Below are 23,586 nucleotides of genomic sequence, written 5' to 3' on the forward strand. Positions count from 1 at the left end.
GCTAACTTTATAAAGAATATATTCTCAGGATTTCCAAATCTCCATCATCTTAAAACTTTTAAACTTTAACTTTAGGATAGATTTCCATCCAATATCAGACTTCTATATAGCATGAAATAAATCTAAATTTAGGTAAACTACACACCTACCCCATTAATTCACTATCAAAAAAGGTCTGAACGGTAAGGGTGGTTTTTGCTGTAAAAAAGTTAACTAATTAGCATGAAATGGGGTTTTAGTTAGTGTAGGCGGGACTAAATTAGGAGTTCGGGTCTACTGGGACAGGAAGGGTGAATTAGAGTTTTTTGGACTAAAAACGTGTATTGGTCTACTTTAGTTGGAAACTGCGTGGAATTTTGTTTGTGGATACAGTTTGGTATTTTAGACCTTTTATGTAAAAAAATGTTGTCTAAATGAGAAATTTTGATTTCGTTTCTGGGTCTGGGTGTTTTTGTGCTTTTTGTGTGTGTGGACATACTTCAGACCTAGTTTTAGAACTATTTATTTTTTTATTATTATAACTATGAGTGTATAAAGCGTATATTTTTTTGGGTAGTAAAAAAATAATTTTATTCTATTTATTTTACATTGTTTGGACGTAAGATATTTTCTGGCAATTGTAACCCTTTCCATACAAAAAAAAAAACGTTTTGTTTTTATAAAATACTATAGATCTCGGGTTAGATATTAAATAAAATTATACAAAACAAACATGGCTTTTTAATATTTACGTGTAGCTCACACAATTTGTCTTTATAGCACCAAATTCCTAATTTAAGATTACACTTTGCTATTTATAAATGTACTTACATTTTCAAAGTCCCCAGACCCTTAGTAAGAGTCCATGAGGCCCACGTAATGACACCCATATATCGCCTGTTACAGTAACCTTGACACCATTTCTCCCCTACATTATTACACTCGATGTGTCTGTGTGTATTGTTTATTTTGACATGATGGACTTAAAAGCCAGTGACTGTTTAATCTTTGTATACAAATGTTGGTCTTCATGAACGAATTTCGGATACACAAACTAACTTGAAAAGATTGAAATAGAAAACGATCATGCACCTGATGGTAAGTGGTCATTGCCACCCTTTGACGTCTAAAGCCGATCGCAGAGTTTTTATTTATGATACATAGATGTGGCGGTAGTATCTCGCTGATAAACCCACTGGTTCTTCCTTTCGAAATTGATCACCATGCTCAGATGATCCATAATCATTAATCATTATTTTTGCACTCCTATTTCTGCTTGATAACAGCAGTGTTAAGCGATGCTGTGTTCGGGTCTGAAGGGTTTGGTAAGAGACACATACTTATTCAAGGCGTTCCAACTTAGTCATCACGGATAGAAAGGTATTTGTGGCCGATTTCAGATAGGAATCTAATCTTATCTGGGGTTAATTGTAATCTATAGATGTTTAGGGCAGCAGTATCCACTTACCATCCGGTGGACTGTTCGTTTGCTTAAATAATAAAAAACGAGTCGACTACGACTACGAGTACTTGACCCTGAGACCGTCATAATAGATAGCGCGATAAAATTTAAAAGCCCTACCCTTATTTTAATAAGCTACCCCTAACCCAGCTGAAATTCCAACGCGAAATTCCTAATTCGTCGTTACATTCCAACTTGCTTAATTGTAGTGCCTTCCAAGTTTTAATTAATCGCTCTCATCATATTTCAAAGTGATCCATGGTCTTCGTTAATGAACCCGCAGTATCGAGCCTAGAATTTTGGGTCCTTTGAAAGTTTAGGACTTTTTCAGACTTTTTAAAGCTTCGCGAGACGTCGTCATGCTCTTACTTTTAGTTTTTGGAGGTCGAAGATGTTTTGTTGGAGAAATTTTAATGTGGTGGCACTTTTTTTATTTTATTTTATATTTGAACCTTTTTTATATATAATATAGGAGTAGCAGACGAGCATGCAGTCCACCTGATGGTAAGTGACTACTGCCGCCCATGGACATCTGTAATCAACCCCAGATATTCCTACCTGAGATCGGCCACAGATGCGCCGCTACCCCTGAGGACGAAGTTGGACGCCTCGGAAAAGTCTGTCTCCCTTACCACACCCTTCAAAACGGAACACAGCAGCGCCTAACACTGCTGTTATTAGGTAGAAATAGGTGTGGCGGTGGTGCCGCCGGAGTCGAACCACAAAGGGTTCTACCACCTCCAAACCTAACGATAAAGCAGACGTGCTACCTGATGGAAAGCAGTTAACGTCGCCTATGGACATTTGCAACACCAGAGGAGTCGCCAATGCATCGCCGGCTTTGAAGGTGAGCTCTTTGTGCACCTTTTTTGAACAGCCCCTTGTCATTTAATATAATGCAAATTATTTTCTTGTGTTTATTGTCATATGGCACAATAAAACAGGCTGTGTTCACTAGATTCCTAGCCATGGTGATACGAGAAGATTGTTTTTTATATCTAATTATGCAGTTTTGTTTTCCGTCGGCCTTGTAACTTATTTCAGTATTTTTCCCTACTCTTCACGTTTTGCCATCTCTAAAAAAATCATCAAGTATATTATCAAAATAAGTATGAAATCAAAATAATATCTTAATTAAGATGCAAACAATTTAAACACAAGAGTACGCGAGTTAATTTACAAGTCAGAAGTTCAAAGACCAAAACATTACCTCAGTTTAAAGGGAAGCCCTTAAAATAATACGAAGGTCAAAAAACCATTTCAAAGCATCCCATTAACACTGAGCAGTTCCTGAGGCAATTCAGTAATTACAGAATTCTCTATTAAAAGATAATTGAATGTATTCAAGCGAGGCAACGTAGATCCTTTAACTTTAAAATAAGGGTCAGTTTTGGTGTTACTTTACACTTAGATTAATATTTTTTAATTTTTGGTTATGTCTGGCATAAAATGTATGATATTCGGTGTCTGTCATAAATGCATCATTGAGATAGTGGTAGGGGTCCAAGGGGGCGAAAAGTGATATGTTACATTTTAATTAAAAATACAAAAAATATTAAAAAAGATCATTGCAAATATTGTTGAAATTAAATAGTAATTTGTGACATCATAATATCAGAAATATATAGGTACATGAGTTTTTTTTATCATGAAATAGGCAACAACTATATTGTGAGATGATTTTTATAAAAGAAGACAGAATAACTATACTTCAGGCAAACGACTTTATATATATATATATATAGATTGCTAAATTCTACTAAAATTTCAAATTTAAAAGCGAAAGCTGTAGTCTCATTAGTAACGGTTCATTAAACTGTAGAAACAAAAGCTACTCGTGAGCCCATGAGCAAAAATCTCACATTTCGAATATACTCGTACGTACACAAAGACCGATTTATTCCCAATAGCCGTATACAAATGAATTATGGAACCATTCATAGCAACACACGTCACTAAACACAATTTAAGGGGAAGTTGGGCCAATATGGGACAGGGCACTCACTCGAGCAAAGCAATAAATCAATAACGCGATATTAAATAAAATTCCCTTCCATATATCAAACTGGGGCGTTCGTATTGTGAAGAAAAACGACCAATTTACCACGAACTACCCCGCCCCCACTTCGCCTAGACACACGCGTGGCGGGGGGGAAGATTCGCGTGAAATGGAGGTCAATTTTCGATTGTTACTGGACGTCAAAGTCTACTAATGCGTTATTACCGGCGTACTTATTGTGCTCATTGATTTTTACCTTTTAAACGTTTATATCCGTGTTCGTAATGGCGTTTGTGTTAAAGACTTATAGATCGTGTGAAAGTTGAGGGTGGTGGTGAAATTTTTATTAGCTGTTGTCACGGTAGCGTGTTTTTTAAAACTGATAGAAATGTGCCAGATCATACTAAGTACTGAATTAATGACGTTTCCTAGACTCTTAGCCCCACAATTTCCTGTATCGTGGGTTCTATGGATACAAAAACATGTACCCACATTCCAAACAGGAATCATAATGCATGATTTAAAAGTATTTATGGCTGGGGATCGTACCTGGCACTCTCTGCATGTCTGACCGATATGGTGACCGTTCCGTGTGATGCATAGTAAAACATCTACATCAAGCACGTAAAATATCTACACGATATCATTGCAATATAATGCACGATCTTCTCATATTATTAATGTGTCAGAACTTCGTGCATAATAATTCCTCTCCACTTAGGCACAGAACCTCTCCACTTTTTCCTTCCAATGGAACTTGAACAGGCCCTACTCAATAAAAGTCTAGAACTACTCAAAACCAACCATTCAAGACCTTGGTCGCATACCACTCGAGTGCCACTCAAGTCCAGCGAAAAGGCACTGCGTTGTAATAGCCCAATATACCCAATCTCGATTGGCCATAGAAGCGAAGGTGAGAAAATTTGCTCCTATTGTGGCACCTACCCCTAATACGGTGACAAAAGGTCGATTTTGTAACCCAATCGCCTTACAGCGGCCTATTTATCAAGTAGTGATGCGATGATTCTTAAATATTTTTTAAATATCGAAACGTGATTATACAATCAAGCGATTTTTCGGATCAATCTTAAGTCATTTTTGTTAATCGACCATCGATCATCGAATTCGATACCATCAGAAATCCAGATCGCTAAGATCTAACTGACTATTGTATTTGTTTGTGTTATGTTATCACGGATTATAACTTAAACTTAGCTTATAGGTATTACTTAGATATTATTATTATGTTAATGCGTATAATCTCAATATTTTGCCTTAAATAGTCGACAAGTTTATTTCTGTATTTCGATAAAAAGCCCAAATTTAAATCGAATTCGTAGATAAATTATTATGTATCAATAACATAACTTAACAAAAATAATCTTAACTATAGTTGACATGTCTCTTATTATATCTTCGATATTTTTGTTCTTTTTTCTGTTGAATCTTTTGCTCGATTAAATCTTATTGATTGATTTGATCTGAATATCGAATGAATTAAATTCGTCAGATATATGACGTGTTAGCATCGTATCAAATACGAATACGGCACATCCCTATCAAGTCTAACGTACCCCAACCTCCCCACTATCTTCGAGAATGTATTCGCGATTTACAATGGACGCGTTACCAGCTTGTTATTTTTATGTTGAACTCGCTCATGTTGAACATTGTTTCACAACAACACCTGCATATTGCTTCGTACATTGTTTGTTCTTTATAATAGAGTATGAGATCTTATCCGGGTAAAAAATTAAAAGCACTATACACTTACCCGGTTTTGTATAGCGATTTTATAGGAGAAATGCTTTAGCAGCTTACATTGTTTTTTATATGACAAGTTTATCTTATTTCAGTGGTAGATTGGGTTTATTGATGTGAAACATCTATAGCCGCACGTAAAACCGATTTCTGGCGTGGCGACGCATGCCTGCATGAGCATGTGAAATCGGTTTTACGTGCGGCTATAGATGTGGCGACGCGTCGCCATGCGCAATCGAATTCAATAAATAGTCATCGTTATCTGGAAAAAAATCGTAATATTTTATTTTATCATTATGACATATTTAGTTCCTATCACAATATGTTCTTTTCTGCATATTACTTTTTTTTACTACTACTGCACATTTTTTTTTAGCCTGGAGTTTCGGATTGAAGTACAAAATAAAATTTTAATATGTTTTTCTTATTTATGTATACGTTATCACTAAAATCGATTAACCATTATTCATTGTCATCGATTTCTAATACGTAAATACATTGAACTATATTATATGTGATAAGTGGCAGTGATAGCCTAGTGATTAAGAAACTCGGCCTCTCGATCGAGGGGTCCGAGGTTCAAATCCCAGGCACGCACTTCTGATTTATCAAAATTATGTGCGGATTAGAAATTAATTATCACTTCCTAAAACGGTGAAGGAAACCATCGTGAGGAAACCTGCATACCTAAGAGATTTATAAAAAAAATTCAAAGTTATGTGAAGTCTACCAATACGCACTTGGCCAGCGCGGTGGACTAAGGCCTAATCCTTCTCATTCAGAGAGGAGACCCGTGTCCAGCAGTGGGACAATAATGGGTTGATGATGATGATAATATGTGATAGTTGCGTAACCTCTACCATATTGTTGCTTAATACCTTGGATAAGTTTGTCTCCCTTACCACACCTTTCAAACTAGAACACAGCAGCACTTAACACCTCTGTTATTCGGGAGAAAAACGTGGCGATAGTGCCGTCGGAGTCGCACCACAGAGAGTCCTAACTCCATCAGTTGCTTCAGCAATAGTAGCTAAAATAGGAAGAGCATTACTTAATCCATAGAAAATTCACTTTTCCTTACTAATACAATAACAAAGCAGCACTTTGCCCGCTTTGCCGCCCTTACCAGTCCCACGAATCACGCTTCTTATTGTATGTGATCAAAGGAATTTAATTTAGCAGCAGTCGACTGGGTCTATTGAATGAGGAAGTATTTGCACATTCATTCACTCGTTCGTTCTTTTACGTGTTTCTTGTTTTGTGTTGCGAGATCTTTAATCTGTTGCTCATATAGATATGGAAGGTTAAAGAAGAAGGACCAGCCTTAGTTTTTTTTAATAATATAGAAGTAGCTAACGAACATGTTGTCCGTCTGATGGTAAGTGGCTACTGCTGCCCATGGACATCTGTAATCAACCCCAGATAGGATTAGATATTCCTACCTGAGGTCGGCCACAGATGCGCCGCTACTCCTGAGGACTAAGTTGGAACGCCTCGGAAAAGTATGTCTCCCTTACTACACCCTACAAACCAGAACGCAGCAGCGTTTGACACTGCTGCTATGAGGCAGAAATAGGTGTGGCGGTGGACTTTCTTATTGTACGAGTATGTGATCAAAGGAATTTAATTTAGCAGCAGTCGACTTGTTCTATTGAATGAGGAAGTATTTGCACATTCATTCACTCGTTCGTTCTTTACGTGTTTCTTGTTTTGTGTGTTGCGAGATTTTTAATCTGTTGGCTAGTTACGGCGGTTGGAATAGAAACTGTCAATGTCAAACTGTAATTTTTGGGATATTTTGGAGTCGTAGTCGTAAATGACAATGGATAATGATTTACCTTCTATTACATGAAGAAGTCAAATGTATTAATATTTTATTTTTTGTTTCAGGTAACGCAATTAAATTTGATATTAAGAGCCCTATTAATACAATATGGTAGTGAAGATGAAGCAATCAGCGATTTTAAGATGAAGTAAGTTTGTCATATTTTTCATTAACTATTCACACTCATAGTCACCTCTTTTTGTGTTATAACATTAATTTGTGTTATGCGTGTTGCGCTTTGTGGGCATAGATTAATAAAGATACTTCGCCGCCTTGAAATTGAATAAAGCCACCAACGGCTTATTAGTAAGTTCTTTTTTTGAATTCTTGACAAATAAAAACATTTTTACAGAAAATTTACAAATAAATAACTAATACTGCGTAATTTACATAATAAATAAATTATTATTTCAAATATTTATGGGATATTTTAACACGGAGACGTGGCAAAAATTTTTTACGCAACTATTTCAATTCTCAAAACTGGGTACATTTTCTTGTTAGGAATCTTTACTAATTTATGTTTGTGGGATGTGGTAAGACGTATGTATCTGAGGTGTTCCAACTTACTCCTCAGAGGTAACAACGCATCTTTGCCAACGTTAGTCAGGCTTCTATTGTTATCCACAGTTGATACAGATGTTCATGGGCGGCAGTAGCATCTTACTATCGGATGGATTGCAAGCTCGTTTATTAATAAAAAAGGCTTTTACAGATTCGAGAGATTAAGTGTGTTTTTCGTTATTTATTAATTAATCACTTATTGAGTCTCCTATTTTTCCATTTTTTTGAGATACTAGACAGCCTCGACATTTATAATAGCAATCTATGTTATCCTTATAACAAATTTATTATGTAAAAATACAATAAATTCTCTAAACTTGGGCAATAAATAATTAACGATTTTATCAAAAGGATTCCTACCGAAAATATGACATTTTAAAAATTTTAATACATTTGTAAGGTCGTGATATTCGGTATTTGAATGTCGACGGAAGCCATCTAGACATATTTAAGCCATAGATTAGTAAAGATTACTCACTCCTAACAAGAAAACGTACCCAGTATTGAGAATTTAAATTGTTGCGTAAAAAAGTTTTGCCACGTCTCCGTGCTAAAATGTCCCTAAAATATTTGAAATAATTATTTATTTAGTATGTAAATTACGCAGTATTCGTTATTCGTAAATTTTCTCTAAAAATGTTTTTATTTGTCAAGAATTCAAAAAAAGAACTTAGTAATAAGCCGTTTGTGGCTTCATTTAATTTCAAGGCGGCGAAGTTTCTTTACTAATCTATGATTTAAGCAAACATTCCTAATTTGAAACCTATACGTTATTATAAGAAACTAATAAATTATGCATGCAATATTGGGGTCTCAATTAAGCTCCATAAATTTATGGTCGCCCCATTAATTGGTAGCGATTGAACGTACGTAAATTCGAATTTCAAAATTCGAACGCTTTAATGTATATGGGCGGCCATCTTAGTTTTTATTGCATGCCATCATTTTGTCAAATAGAACGTATTACGTACGTAAATTCGAATTTCCAAATTCGATTGCTTAAACGTACCCAGTATCGTATCTTATTTTTTTTTCAATTTAGTACGCTGTATGTTATCAAATCAAATCAAATCCAATCAAACATCTTTATAGAATATCCACGGCTACGGTATCCCCTGCCTGTCGTAAGAGGCGACTAAAAGGGGGCTTCCGGGGTTGCGGGCGGCAAGATTGGGAGGTCGAGCCGTCCAGCAAGCAACTCCGGGAAGGACGGCGGTATGAGTGGTCGCATACCGTCGTAAACACCAGACGGTGCGGTGAGACCTGACGCTCACCTAGGAGGAGCCCGAAGGGGCAACGCGTTCAGAGGACTCCGGTTGCGTTCCGTAGGAGATCCCGGAGTCCTCTTGGCAACGCTGAGGACGGCCACCGGGGGGGTTTTAGTGCGGTAAGAATCCCACATAACCCCGTGTCGCTCCTACGACACTGGGTACCTTTTGAAGGTTTCCCCCTCGAAAACAAAAAAAAAAAAAAAGGTACAAAACTCTGGTGAAATCTGTCCTAAGATACAAGAATCCTCTTATTTTACCATTTCGGCGTGCAAGTATGGTGGTTATGTATTTATTATGGTTCTAAATTGTCTTAGTATTATTTGATATTGAAATAAAGTGCCTAGAGCACTTATAATGAGACATAAAAATATTATAATAATGACATTTGAAAACTCTAAAATTTTCAGTTGTATTGAAACCCGGAGGCAACACCACAGTATAAGGATATTTATACCGTGGCTGCACTATTGTGTTACATCTATATATCGTCGTCATCAACCCATTGCCTCACTGCTGGGCACGGATCTTATCTCAGAATGAGATGAGTTTAGGATATACCATCATACTTGTCTAAAGCGAATGGTAGAACACATTTTTGAAAACTTTACATTCAGACGTAGGGCCTTAGGATTTTTCCTATACTTTTAAAACAGACTTACTTTTTAGATTGATTTCTAATACATAATTTCGAAAAATCGGTGCATGCTGAGTGCGTGTCCGGATTCGAACCTGGGACCCCCGATAGAGAGGTATTTCAAACCACTAGTCCACAGGTTACCTAATGTTAATCCTCTGTTAGGAATGCCTTACCCATTCACAATTATCGCTCATGTTTGAGCCCCACAATTAATTTTATAATTTATGTGGTCGAAGCCTACGCCGGATTATCTAGGGGCGGTGACCGATGCTACACTGTGATGTATTGCCGTTGTATCATCGGTTATTTATCAGTTATCTCGTATGTATTGTTAGTTATTAGTTATTAGCGGAGGAGTTGTCTACAAAAAGTTGTTTTAGGTGTGTGAAGCTTACGAATCTGTTGACTGTGGTCTAGACCCTTCTCATTCTAAAACTGAATCCCAACTGTGGTTATAATAAAAGGTTAATGATGCAGATGTTATTAATATGAGTCATCCTGGGATCGGCTTGGAGGTACTTTTACGAGCTTATTTTGACAACTGGCCACGTGTGTTCCACGTTCCGGCCCCCTTCACCCCTGTCCGACCATGATGAATAAAGAGGCATACTTCTCAAAGTATGATAGGTATTTAGTTATTTTCTGTACCTGAATACCTTACGTACATTTCCTGTACTCTATTATACATATAGCAATTGCAGTGCATCTGGTAAATCCGCAAAATACACCGCTTGTGGACATCTGTAATCAACCCTAAATATATATAGAAAATTATGGCTCCCTTTACCACACATTTCAAACATGACCACAGCACACTGCTATTTTTAGGCAAAAATAGGTGTGCCGGAGGTGCCGCTGGAGTCATACCAAGACGTTCACCACCTTTAAATAATGTGTACTTCGTTGAATACCTAAACATATTGTTATCTTTCGACCATAAATCTTAAAACATGTTATTTCAATATAAAACAAAGCGTCCTACGCATATAGTAGCATAATTTGAAAATACCGGTATTGGCAACGTTTTGGCTTCAAACAGTTAAGGTTAGTGCCAACTTAACAGATGGTAAGAATAGTTGTTAAAGTAATTTAAGTAATATGTGGGATTGTGATATTTGATCATATATATAAAATTCTCGTGTCACAATGTTAGTTACCGTACTCCTCCGAAACGGATTTACCCATTTTCACCAAATTTTATATGCATATTCGGTAGGTCTGGGAATCGGCTACTATCTATTTTTCATACCCCTAAGTGATAACAGTTGTTCACCCTTACTATTTTTTTTATTAATATGGTAATACAATGTTTGCCGGGTCAGCTAGTATTTTTATAAATTTTAGCAAGCGAGCTTGCGAGTCCATCTGATGATAAAAGACTACTGCCGTCCACGTTCATCTATAATCAACCCCAGATACTTAGGTCAGCCACAGATTCGTTGCTACTTCTGAAGACTAAGTTAGAACGCCCTGAATAAGTATGTCTCCCTTACCACACCCTTTAAGTCTAAATAAAGCAACGCTTAACACTGCTATTATTAGGAAGAATTATGTGTGCGGTTGTACCTCCGAAGCCCAGCCACAAAGAGTTCTACCACCTTCAAACCACCTTTCAAAATCACTTTCCATATTTTCGAATTATTAAATTAATGTAAGCGACATCGATTTTACATTTAAATCCGAACATTTTACGAAAATAAATGCACACCAAAATGGATTTTATTATTTTACCAGTGAACCCTACGAGGCATTTGGGAGACCCCACTCGAAGAGTCGTCCATTTTAATTAATCGCCAATAACAATAATTGGTAGGCAACAGATTTGTTTCATGCAAATCGATTTTGTTATTAGCATAGTGACCGCTCGATACTTCTTGTGGTGAAGAGAAGTGTAGGTATCGATAAAATCTCACGATAATTTATACCTCCTTTAAAACAGTAATCAATAATTAAATAAAATTTAATTATTAAATATTAATTTGATTATTAATTATATAAAATTAAATAAAATTTAATTATTTTCCTAAGATGAAGAATGAAAATATTTAAAATAAAACTTAATTTAAGATCTCGTCTGTATATTATTAATTGATAGTAAAAATATCTTGAAGTGAGTTAAAGAGAAACTATTGTCTTTTTCTTCCCACAATATTATTTTTAGCCCACTGCTGGTCTCTTCCCATAACTGCGAAGGTCTGGAGCGTAGCACTCTGCTACATTATCTCGGAAACATATTTAGCCACTAACGGTCACCCATCCAACTCTTAACCTCTTAAAGTCTCAACCTCTACCATTAACCATCAGGACAGCATTCTTCTTCGCTGTAATAAATAAAAATCTTTTAAATATAGGAGTAATGTAATATAGATATTATCCGTTATACATTACCCTGTTCCCCATTCTTTTTACGACAAACACCCATCTCAAACGTCCATATCATACGTCAACGAGGCATTTATCGGTGATGTATCGAGGGCGGCATTAATAAAAGATGATGTACCTATCTTTTCTCTTATCTTTATCTTTATTAACCTATTTGATCTTATGATGTACGGTTTATCTATAGTTAGCGTTAATGTATGTCATTGTTTTCAGACAGTCATTGATATGGATATGAAAAAGATTAAACATGAAATTGATATGGTTTTTATTTTATCAGCTCATCTTGTTGGACTTGGTTATTAAAGACTTGATTTTCGATGTTCTAAATACTTTATTAATCCTAAATGTTGCCACTGCACTTGTCTCCGCCCAATATGATACAGTTGATTTTCAGACTTCAGTCAAATTTGAGAACGATTTATTTTTATCTAAAGTCTGAAGTGTAATCTGTCCTCATAATAGTTTTGATCCGTTAATACAAAAATATAATTGATATAAATCAAGAGCTGAGATTAGAACCTGAATAACTACCGTCACACAAAGGTCATATATAAACCAGCTATTTTATAGGTAAAAGAAAAGATTTTAAGCATAAAATAAATCATAAAACGTGGCAATCAAGCTCTGGCTTTTAGCAAAATGAAAAACAATAACGGGCATCAATAAACCAATTCTCGCGCGCATAATTCCGGAACTTTTTAGCGCGCGACAACTTTTTACGCCACTTGCGACTGAATGAGAACGATATAAACGAACGGATGAGTGAATGAGTGAATAATTGTTTCGCGGGCATGTGACATCCCATTTCAATTTGAATGGCAAATTCGTGGCATTATTTCGGAACCACTCTGAAATCTGCATATTTTTTAGCGTGACATATTTTATTTTAGTATTTGTTGAAATCACTGCGAGTGGCGTGGAGCGGATTAGCCCAAATTGACTTTTTTAATCGGCTGGGTTTTGGAATTTTGGTGTCGATGTTCAATGCAGTTATGTAATGTTGCATTCATGCTTCAACCTTTGTAGGTCCATTGCTGGATGTAAGCCTGTCCTAATTGGCCCCATTCATACCGTACCCATAGTATTGCCATATACATATAACAATATGCATCCCTCATTATACTTGCAAAGTATGCAAAATTATTCAACAAGAAGAAACTACTTCTATCCGACATTCGTATTAGATTTTGTCAGCACTATGCAAATATTTATTAAGGCAAACATTCAAACTTTAAAGAGATTCATAGGAAACATTTTATCCAAAAACATTAGTTTTGAAGTAAAAATTGTACCGTGTGTTCAGTTGCCTGTCATAAGATGCATTAAGTAAATATGTTATATATTAGTATTTTAAACAAGAAATGACAACCCAAACAGCAATTCCAAGCGGTTATTATGAATTGCAACGATTATCAGTTCAGCTGACCTGTACAGAAGCGGTCGTTTCCACTAATTACGTGCAACTAATGTCGCTGCGAAGCAAGTGTTGCCAGTTTGTTGAACAACTCCCCAACTAGTTACAAGTGTTCGGATGTATGAAAACTTGGCGCTAAGTTTGTAAGTACAGTAAGCCGATTTCGAACTTGCATAATCGTTTGCAGCATATGTATTTCTTTCGGAATAATGTTTTGATAAATTTCATAACTATTTCTGGGTTTTTTAAAGTTTATTGGTTCATTTTGTTATTGTTCTGAGATTTTAACAATGTGAACCAAAACAAAACTAGACGATTTTTATTAGACCTAAATCATAGGAAATAACAATTTTAGTAAGGCAATCCAATCAACTTCTGTCCTATCCTAAGGAGAAAGCTGGAATCCTTTTTATTTGTATAGAGTTTTGGATACAGCGGTGCTGCCACAGTCAGAGTACAGAACTTTACTTACATAATTAATCTATTGTAAAAGAAAAATATTCATATCTTCATTTATTCGAAACATCAAAAATTTTAAATTGTCTTACGAATATTCATATTATTAATAGAAGTTAATGTTATGCATAAAATATGATCTGGGAAAAGTTGAGCGAAATGATAAATTCATTCCCTGACGAACTTTACCAAGTGTTTCAGACAATTTTAATAGCCAAATGAGATTTTATCTTGCGACTTCCGCCCGTTTTGTGTTTGAATGGAATCATTAAGTATTTTTTGCTGTGATTTTTTGTGTCAGCATTTTTCATGTGACGCGCTTTTATGTTTAATAGAAGATACGTCATCTATTTTTAACGTCCTGATTTTTTTCCTATGGAGTATAAAAATTGCGGTAGTATTTATTTCGGATAAGGAATAATATTTGTTTTTACAAAAAATCCAAATTCGTATGTAGTGTTTTTTTATTTTCAGTTTATGATACTAGCAATAAACCGTTTTAATGACATTTTTATAAAAATAAAAATGTTTTTCAAGAAAAAAAAAATATATTGCTACATTTTAATTTAATATTAAGCGCATACAAAGCTTTTTATTTTTTATCGTAAAAATATCGATAAGCCAATCAGCAATAACATCACTATATCCTCAAGCTTAATTTTAAATGTTCGAATCTTTTTTTATTTTATTCCAGTTTTATTACATGGATTCTCCATTCCAGGCAGTGTGAATAAACTAAATTGGAATGCAAAATATAGAACTGAGTATATTTTAAAGTTTATGTGATTGTTAATTTAGTCTTATCGCTGGTTTATGTCCTGATAAAATGTATACTTTTAATTTATGGGCTCAAGAACTTATGTATATTAAAATCGCCACCGGCTTTAATATTTTTTTAACCGAATTCCCAAAAAAAAGTTATTACGAAAAAGACGACATATCGTATGAGTCTGTTACAAAATTGAGTCTACTTTACTCTTGTCATTTAGTTGTATGTGTGTGTCCATCTTTTGAAGGTTATAGAACCCTCTTTGGTTCCTCTCCGGCGGCACCACCGCCACACCAATTTCTGCCTAACAACAGCTGTGTTTACCGGTGCTTTGTTCTGGTTTACAGGGTCTGGTAAGGGAGACATACTTTTTCGAGGCATTCTAGCTTAATCTATTGACTCGGTAAACTATGTACCTATATATGGTTGGAAGAGTGTGATGAAACGCAGATAAAATAGAGTTATACAGTGAGAATGGATTATGTCGTAATCTACTACGTTGACCAGGTACAATATTTCTCCCAGAACACTCTTAAGCTTCCTTACAGATTGTATGATAAGTAATTTCTAATTTGCACATTACTTCGAAAAATCAGCTGTCTGCCAAGGATTCGAACCCAAAACCCTCAAGGAGGCTACATCTCAAAGCAGTTGGCTATCACTATATCTTATACCTTTTACCTTTAACTTATATCTATCTCTCTCATACATTTTACCTTTACCTTTACCATTGTATAAAGAAACCTTAAATTTAAAAAGAAACAATAAAAACCTCCTTAAATCGTAACCTGAGCCGTATTACAAGCCATAATTTAAATATTGACAAACAATTACTAAATACTTATGGACCATAATCGCTTAACCAATCATCTTTCTTAAAATAAATCTTTGTGACTATGTAATGGTATATAATTATAGTTAGAACATTGTAATTAATATTTCGTTTTATTTATGACTTGTAGTGCTTTGTTGTATGTAGAAGTGCCTTAAATTTTAGAACAATAGTTTGATATTTATTCGTGTTGCCTATTTTTTCCTATTACTTTTTTATGCTTTATGCCTATGCCTTTGTTTTTGGATTTCTTTGTGATCGACTGTAACTTAACTTGCTTTAGGGATTTTTGTAATATGCGTTGTTTTTATCTCAGGAGTGTCATAGGCGCAGACCAGAACGCTTAGTATGAGATTTTACGTTTTTACAAAAATGACTGTTTTTGTATTTGCCCATAAATGTATGGGTATTGAAAATGTTCAATCAGCGCCCCTAGCGGACTGTATCAGAACTGATTGAGGTCTGTGGTTAGAGGCTATATTTTTTAGACCAGAAGTCAATTGAAAGAAATTGAAATGCTTAATTTTTAGAAAATTTATAAATATAGATTTGAGTATTTCATGACTTTTCATATTATTTTCAGTTAGTTTTCAGGCAGTTGAGTTTGGTTTTGTTGATTATTTTATTAAATAACTAGTTGACCCGGAAAACTTTGTGTTGCCATATAAATAAAAAAAATGTTAAGGGTGAACAACCCTTATCACTTCGGGGTATGAAAAATAGATAGTAGCCGATTCTCAGATTTGGTGAAAATCGGTAAAGCCTCCGAAACGGAGGAGTACGGTGACTAACATTGTAACACGTGAATTTTATATATAAGATACTTTTACATCTTCTATTTTCTATGTTTTTAAATTTACACTCTGGGTCTGGGTGCTATCTCACTTATTCATGTGTGAAGGCGTATGTATTTTGAAATACTTATGTAGTATGTGTGTGTATTTTAAAATTACACAGAAACGTCACATCTATTCATAATGCCATGTCTACGTCATCTAGTTTCTTTAGTCTGTGGTCAGCTTTCTAAAGAGTAGGCGGAATGTCAAGGGCGAACTGTCGTGAACATATTTTTATATATGTAAATTTATGTGTGAGTTTGTTTGTTTGGGGAAAGAATTTTGTGATAATGTTTTCTATCAACATGTCGTTGTCATCATTAAATGATTTATACCGAATTAATATTCATCATTAATATTTATTGGTAGTGGGTTATTGGTATTTGGTGGGTTGAGGTTTTTCAAAGTTCATTAAACCTGTTTTGATCGATGTTATATTATATTTTTTGATACTGTGTTTTTTTTATAATATAAGGGTATCAGATGAGCATGCAGTCCACCTGATGGTAAGTGGCTACTGCCGCCCATGGACATCTGTAATCAACCCCAGATAGGATTAGATATTCCTACCTGAGGTCGGCCACAGATGTGCCGCTACCCCTGAGGACTAAGCTGGAACGCCTCGGAAAAGTCCGTCTCCCTTACCACACCCTTCAAACCGGAACACAGCAGCGCCTAACACTGCTGTTATTAGGTAGAAATAGGTGTGGCGGTGGTGCCGCCGGAGTCGAACCACAAAGGGTTCTACTGCCTTCAAACTATGTGAACTATTGTTTGTTTTTTTTTTTAATTAAATATGATTTTAAAGTTTGTAACAACTGTATTTATTCTGTTTTTTCTGATGAATAAGACCTTCAGAGCAAACCAGTGCCTTAGAGTGGTTATTTTAAGCAGTCATCAACTGATAAAAGTGCAACGACCCCGTCGATTAGGTGACGGCAGTCGGTTCCGGGCGATCACCAGTGGCACTTATGAATAGTGGTTCTCAAAGTTTGAATCAATTAATTTTCTATTTACTTGACATTAACATGGACATTGGAATGCTTCAAGGACATTTATTTCACGCGTTTCAACTTAGTTTCCAATGGCAGTAACGCATCTGGGCCGGCCTTACGTATTCTATTTATGGTTGATTATAGATATCTATACAACATAACCATTTACTAACGATAAGATAGATTGCATATTCTTTTGTTTTTCCTGAGGACTTAATTGATGCTTTCCCTCATGAGATCCCTTCTTTATCCTTCAAATCAAAACACAGCAGCCTTATAAAATATATTAAAGTTTTAGTGCAGAAGTTGACGATGGTGATACCAATGTCGAACCAAATCTATCACTGGTTAATTTGTATCAATTAATTTTGTATTAAAATTGTCCAAGTCCAAAAGAAAAAACTTGTTGTAACAATTTAAGATCCAATTAATACTCACTAACCTTACGGATCGCTAAGAAACCTTACGAATAAGTGCAATATGGGATTAACATACTTATTCTTACGGATATTCAATAACGAAATTGGATTGACATAATACACATACACTCACACAAAGATATTATTTTGTCTAATAAAAAAACTTAATAATGTATACTCGTCAAAAATCCTCTTTTTTCAGTAATTAATTGACATTAGAATTTTTTTATAACATTACAAAAATACTAAAAAATAATTGGGAGAAAATCAGACACTCATATTTTTCGTTTTTTTGTCGGATTTTGAATATTGAACCGTAATAAATAGGATTTTTTTACAATACATGTACATACTTTTGTAGCTACACTAGTTTTGCCCGCGGCTTCGCCCGCGTTAAAAAGAAAATAATATGACATACTAACATACATAAAACTGAAAATTCGTACCTTCATTGGAACGACAGTGGCACCATCTGGCGAAAATTGGTCGTACCAACTCTGGAACCATCGTGGGTTCATGGACAACAACTTTGCTAAATATCATCACGGGATCAAATGCATAATTTACGATTCAATTCTTACTAATATCGATTAAAATAATCGATTTTTTGGTCCAAAAGATCGATTCTCCGATTAATAGATCTTAGATCGCCATCCCTAGTTCCCGTGGGATTTCCGGGATAAAAACTATCCTATGTCCGTTCTCGGGTCTCAGACTATCTTTGTACAAAATTTCATTAAAATCGGTTCAGTGGTTTAGGCGTGAAGAAGAGACAACCAGACAGACAGACAGACAGAGTTACTTTCGGATTTATAATATCATAGTAAGGAAGTAAGGATTTTAACAAATACTATAAATAAATATAATAAAAAAATAATGCTACAGAACTCTTTACGTAAAAAAAGTTCGAAATTGGCAATTTTTTATCAATAATTGTCCGTGTATCAATAAGTGAAAATGATACTGTTAATTTAAAAAATCTTAAATTTTCTAATGAAGCTACATAAAGCGGTTGCTAGATCCACTATCCAACGTAAGCTTGTAGCATTAATATAAATTTCTGGTATAAAGTAGGAGGATGGCAGGGCGGAGGCATTACTCTCAAGTCTCCATACATCATCTCAATGGACGATTATTTTATTCATGCCGCGTTCATCTTCCTTGTAGTCTCAGGATTTGAGGGTAAGGATTTTAAAATGGAATTCTGTAGTAGATTTTGGAAATTTTAACATCTTCTTTCTATAATAGACGCTGGAATTATCTGTGGGTGCCATGGACACACACAAACTTGAGTTCATAATTCTTTTACATGTTTGTCTGACCGGGGTTCGTGACGCCAGTACGTACGATTATGAATTGGGTTTGATTTTGTTTCTAATAATAATTAATATTTCTATGTTTTTATTAACATAGCTATAATGAGATTGCCTATGTATAATTGAACAAAATTTTACATATTTTTATATCATAAAAACAAAATGCCATTTTCTTTCTTTTTTAGGATTTTGATTGGGAGGCAGCTGCTTTAGCAATACTGATAAAAAATGTCATGCTTTACAAAATATTCGATCAATCGAAACTTTGAGAACCTCTTTCAACCCATGCTTCGTTATAACTATAACTTATTTTTTTAAATAAATAAACATATTACTACAGTTACTATCATAAACTTTGAGAACCACGCGCTAAGGACGTCCAATTGTCCATCCGAGCATCCTACGTCTCATGGCCGTTGACAATTGTGACTCGAGTCGATTGACATGTGATTTATATAGCGATTGCTCTTATATTGGCTTCATGTATTGACAGCGTTATAAGTTGTCACTGGTACCCATCTCGTTCACCCAAAGAGAAACTGTAAAAAAATCACAAAAACATGCAACCGACTTCTATGTTACTACAAAGTAAAAAATAATTGAAATAAATGTTACTTTGGACACGCTCTTGATACGCCGTTATCCAACGACATGTATATTGACTAAACGAATTAATTAACTAAACTTTAAGTGGTTCATATGTAGGGGCGGAACTGCCACTGAGGTTTTCTTGTATACTTGGGGTAGCTACCATTTTTTTTTGTTCACGTGGGGGAAACCTTACTACCAAGCTTGCAGTTCATCTGATGGAATGCCGTCACTACGACCTATGGACATCAGTAAGTCTGTAACCAAGTCCATATAGAGCAGGTATTCTAACTGAAGCCTATCACAGATGCATTGCCACGTCCTGCAGCCCAAACGGCTGTATGTGTTGTATTTTAACATATTATGAATTGTGTTGTTCGATTTATCTTAATTTTTGGGAGTAGACTTGAGTTTGCGTAGTCTTTGAGAATCACTGCATAAAGACTTGAAAGAACGAAACCACCTTATCTTTGAGCACCACTGTCACAACACCCAATTGACTTTACGAGCATTCCTCGACAATTGACACTCGAGTCCGCATCGACTGATGTGTGATTTATTTAACGATCCACGTTCCTTACGTTATGTCAATCAGTCAATCAGTGGCGAAACGCGTTACATACATAAATTGGGATAATTGGTGACGTATCGTGTTACATGGTTAATAAGATAACGAGTGTGTCCACGTTATTTATTTGAGACTCTGTTTGTGACTATTTGAGGGAGCCATATAACATTTTTTTAATTAAAATAGCGTATGAGCATACAGTTCATCTTGCAGTGATAACTTAGTGGTTAAGAAACTCGGCCTCTCGATCGAGGGGTCCGAGGTTCAAATCCCCGGCACGCACCTCTAATTTTTCAAAGTTATGTGCGTATTAGAAATTAATTATCACTTGCTAAACGGTGAAGGAAAATGTCAATGGTATGTGTAGTCTACCAATACGCACTTGGCCAGGGCGGTGGACTATGGCCTAATCCTTTTCATTATGAGAGGAGACCCGTTCCCAGCAGTGGGACAGTAATGGGTTGATGATGATGATACACTTCATCTGATGGTAAGTGGCAACTGCCGCCCATGTACATTTTGTTATCAATTCCATAAACTGTGTAATGATAGTACATAGTATTAAGCGCTACTGTGTTTTGGTTTGAAAGGTGTGGTAAGGGTGGCAAACATTTGCGGAACATTCCAACTTCAAGGGTAGCCATGCATCTGAAGGTCAACCTCAGGTAGGAAAATTATCTGTCTCATGTAGTAAAACATATGTATGTCCACGGGTGGTATTAGCCATTTATCATCATGCGGACTTCATGCTTGATGGCTATTTTTCTACTATAAAAAATAAAAACACCTGTACCCTTACCATGAGTTTTCAAAACATCCCACAATTTTAAATTACGTTTACGTTTTAAATTATTATGTGTCGTTTGTCTCAGTAGACTGAGTAAAAGTAAGAATAAATAAGTGCTCAAGTCTGTCTGTCTACCTCACATGTTCGCAAAAAAGAGAGACAAAACATAAAGCGCCATTTTGTCTTTTTAGACATTTAATGTTACTTTGTTTTTTTTACGCCCCCCCGGTGGCCGTCCTCGGCGCTGCGTAGAGGGCTCCGGGATCTCCAAAGGAACGCAACCGGAGTCCTCTTAGCGCGTTGCCCAGTCGGGCTCTGCCCAGGTGAGCTTGACGCTCGCCACACCGTCTGGTGCGTACGACGGTATGCGACTCTCCTCTCTCCCTCTGTATCCTGTTCAGATACTCACCAAAACAGCCATGTCCGGTGAGTATCTGAGTAAGGCGGTAGGTCACTCTACCCCTGCTCTTCAGCCAGGCCCGAAAGTTCGGTAGGATAGCGTCAACCACCCTTTAGCGTATGTTCCTAGACTCCTGAAGCCGTTCGCGCCAGCACCTCAGAGCGCGCCATCTGGCTCTCCTCCGAAGCGCTCCGATCGTCTCTTCGTCGAAGGGTTCAGTCCTCTGACGGAGGACGCGGATCTTATGGAAGACCCGTGCGTCCATATCCGCCAGAATGTCCAGGGGCGGACACCGCCCCAGGACTGTCGCCGCCTCATACGATATGGTACGATACCCCCGGCCGACTCTGATTGCGATCGTACGTTGCGCGGAGTTCAGTTACGTTACTGACACTATAGTTTTGATACAATCCGCTAGGGGCGCTGATTGGAATTTGTATGGGCAAATACGTAAACAAATATAATACCAAAACAGTAATATTTGTCAAAACGTAAAAACTCATGGTAAGGGTGCAGATGGTTAGTTTCCAATGCTATATTATTTACCTATATACTTTCCTAAATTATATACATATTTATCTACATTATAACATACTGACAACATCAAAATATTTTGTAAAATATCTTTACTTGCCTAGTATTGCGGCCGACAGGTGTAGGTATGTTTTATTCTAAAATATTTTTTGCAAATATAAATTTGAACATGTTAAATATTTAATTATACGTTCAAAAGGAAACTGAGTTAGAAAAACATTTAATAACTAACAAATTATTAAAACTATTGAAACTAAATATTCCTGTAAAATTTTATCAAACGTAAAACAACCCCAGAAAATAAAATTTATGCGAATGGAATCCTGGAGAGTTAATTACCCCTAAAATAAAAGTCAAAGTTCCCGTCGCGTAAAGAGGGAAGTTTTTTAAGCCTAGTTCATACAACTGGGTCAGGAGGCATGAAGGGCTCCTTAGATTAAAATCTATAGATAGAGCCCTTTGACAGAAGGACAGACGGACAGATAGACAGACGGACAGATGTACAGACGGGCCGACGGACAGACAGCGGTGGCTTAGTTACAGGGTTCCGTTTTTACCCTTCGCGTACGGAACTCTAAAAAGAGACCACGCAGAAGGCATTGAAATGAATTTGTATTAGAGTGATCGGATGACATTAATTTCGTAGTCCAGATGTCCTGTACATCATCGACCCACTTCCATTGCCCTTGTCCTACGACAGTGCACGAGTCTTCTCCCAGAATGAAAAGCTTGCACTGTAGTTCATCTCGCTAGACAATTGTGGATTGGTAGCGACCCTAGACATGTATATTTCCTTAGCAGTTTGAGCAACAACAAAAAAGTACCATAACAAAAGAGTAGTAAAGTAACGAGAAAAAAAACAAATAATTAAAAAAATAAAGTGTTTTTTATAGAATCACTCTGTTACAATCACAAAAGCTAAATACGGAAAATATTAAATACAAAATTCGACCGTGCTTTTGTCGCTAAAGAGTCTGGAAATTAAATTAACTATTGTTAATGAAATACACATATAACATGTAGCATACACATTACACATATCATACGGTGTTCTGTAAGAGGATTAGCATCCCGAACGTCGAGTTTTATTGTTTTCGAAACAAGAATACATTTGTCTTAACTTCAACCCTCTTAAAGCGAGCGAGATTTTGATGTATAAAATTTCTAATAAATATTTTAATTTTAAATATAAACATTAAACATTTTTAGGGTTCCTTAGCGAAAAGGTAACAACGGAAATCAAAGACTAAGCCCCGTCTGTTTGTTTGCTGAAAATAAAAATAAATGAAAATTTCATGGTACGGAATCCCCATGTACAAGTTCGACTTTTTCAAATGTGGCCCATCTTAAATTAATGATTTGCTTTAACAAAAATTAAAGGCTTGACTTGGCGGAGGCACTACCGTGCTTCAGATCTATAATGTTAAAAACGGTTTTGTTTTGTTCTATACTATGTTAGAGCTAAGTCTATCTTTTTTAGTCTGAGGGTCTCCTTAGCAAAGTTGGGCCAAATTTACGAGTCTTCCGACTTGTCAGATAAATTGGATTATTGTCTACTCAATGTCGAATGTCGTTATTGATATGTGGTACAAGATTTGTAGGGTTCAAAATAATCACTTTTATTAGAAAGAAAGAAAGAAATATTGCGATGTCTGGGTCTGAGTGTTTGTGTATTATTTAGTACTATATATTTTTTAAATATAAAATTAGCTAATGACGAAGTAGTTACCTGGTGGTAAGTAGCCACTGCCGCCAGTGGACATCTGTAATCCGCTGCTGGTAACATTAGAGT

At 35.9% G+C, this 23,586-nt stretch overlaps 1 protein-coding gene across 2 annotated transcripts in view; it reads left to right on the plus strand.

Annotated features, from left to right (window-relative positions):
- Positions 1–23,586, plus strand: part of LOC140754828 (uncharacterized) — a 712,244-nt gene that overhangs the window by 323,616 nt on the left and 365,042 nt on the right. The gene's annotated exons all lie outside the window — the stretch shown is intronic.

This window comes from Epargyreus clarus, unplaced genomic scaffold (genome assembly GCF_041222505.1).
Source record: "Epargyreus clarus isolate Ecla_fem2 unplaced genomic scaffold, WU_Ecla_fem_2.2 ptg000031l, whole genome shotgun sequence".
Classification (NCBI taxonomy): domain Eukaryota; kingdom Metazoa; phylum Arthropoda; class Insecta; order Lepidoptera; family Hesperiidae; genus Epargyreus; species Epargyreus clarus.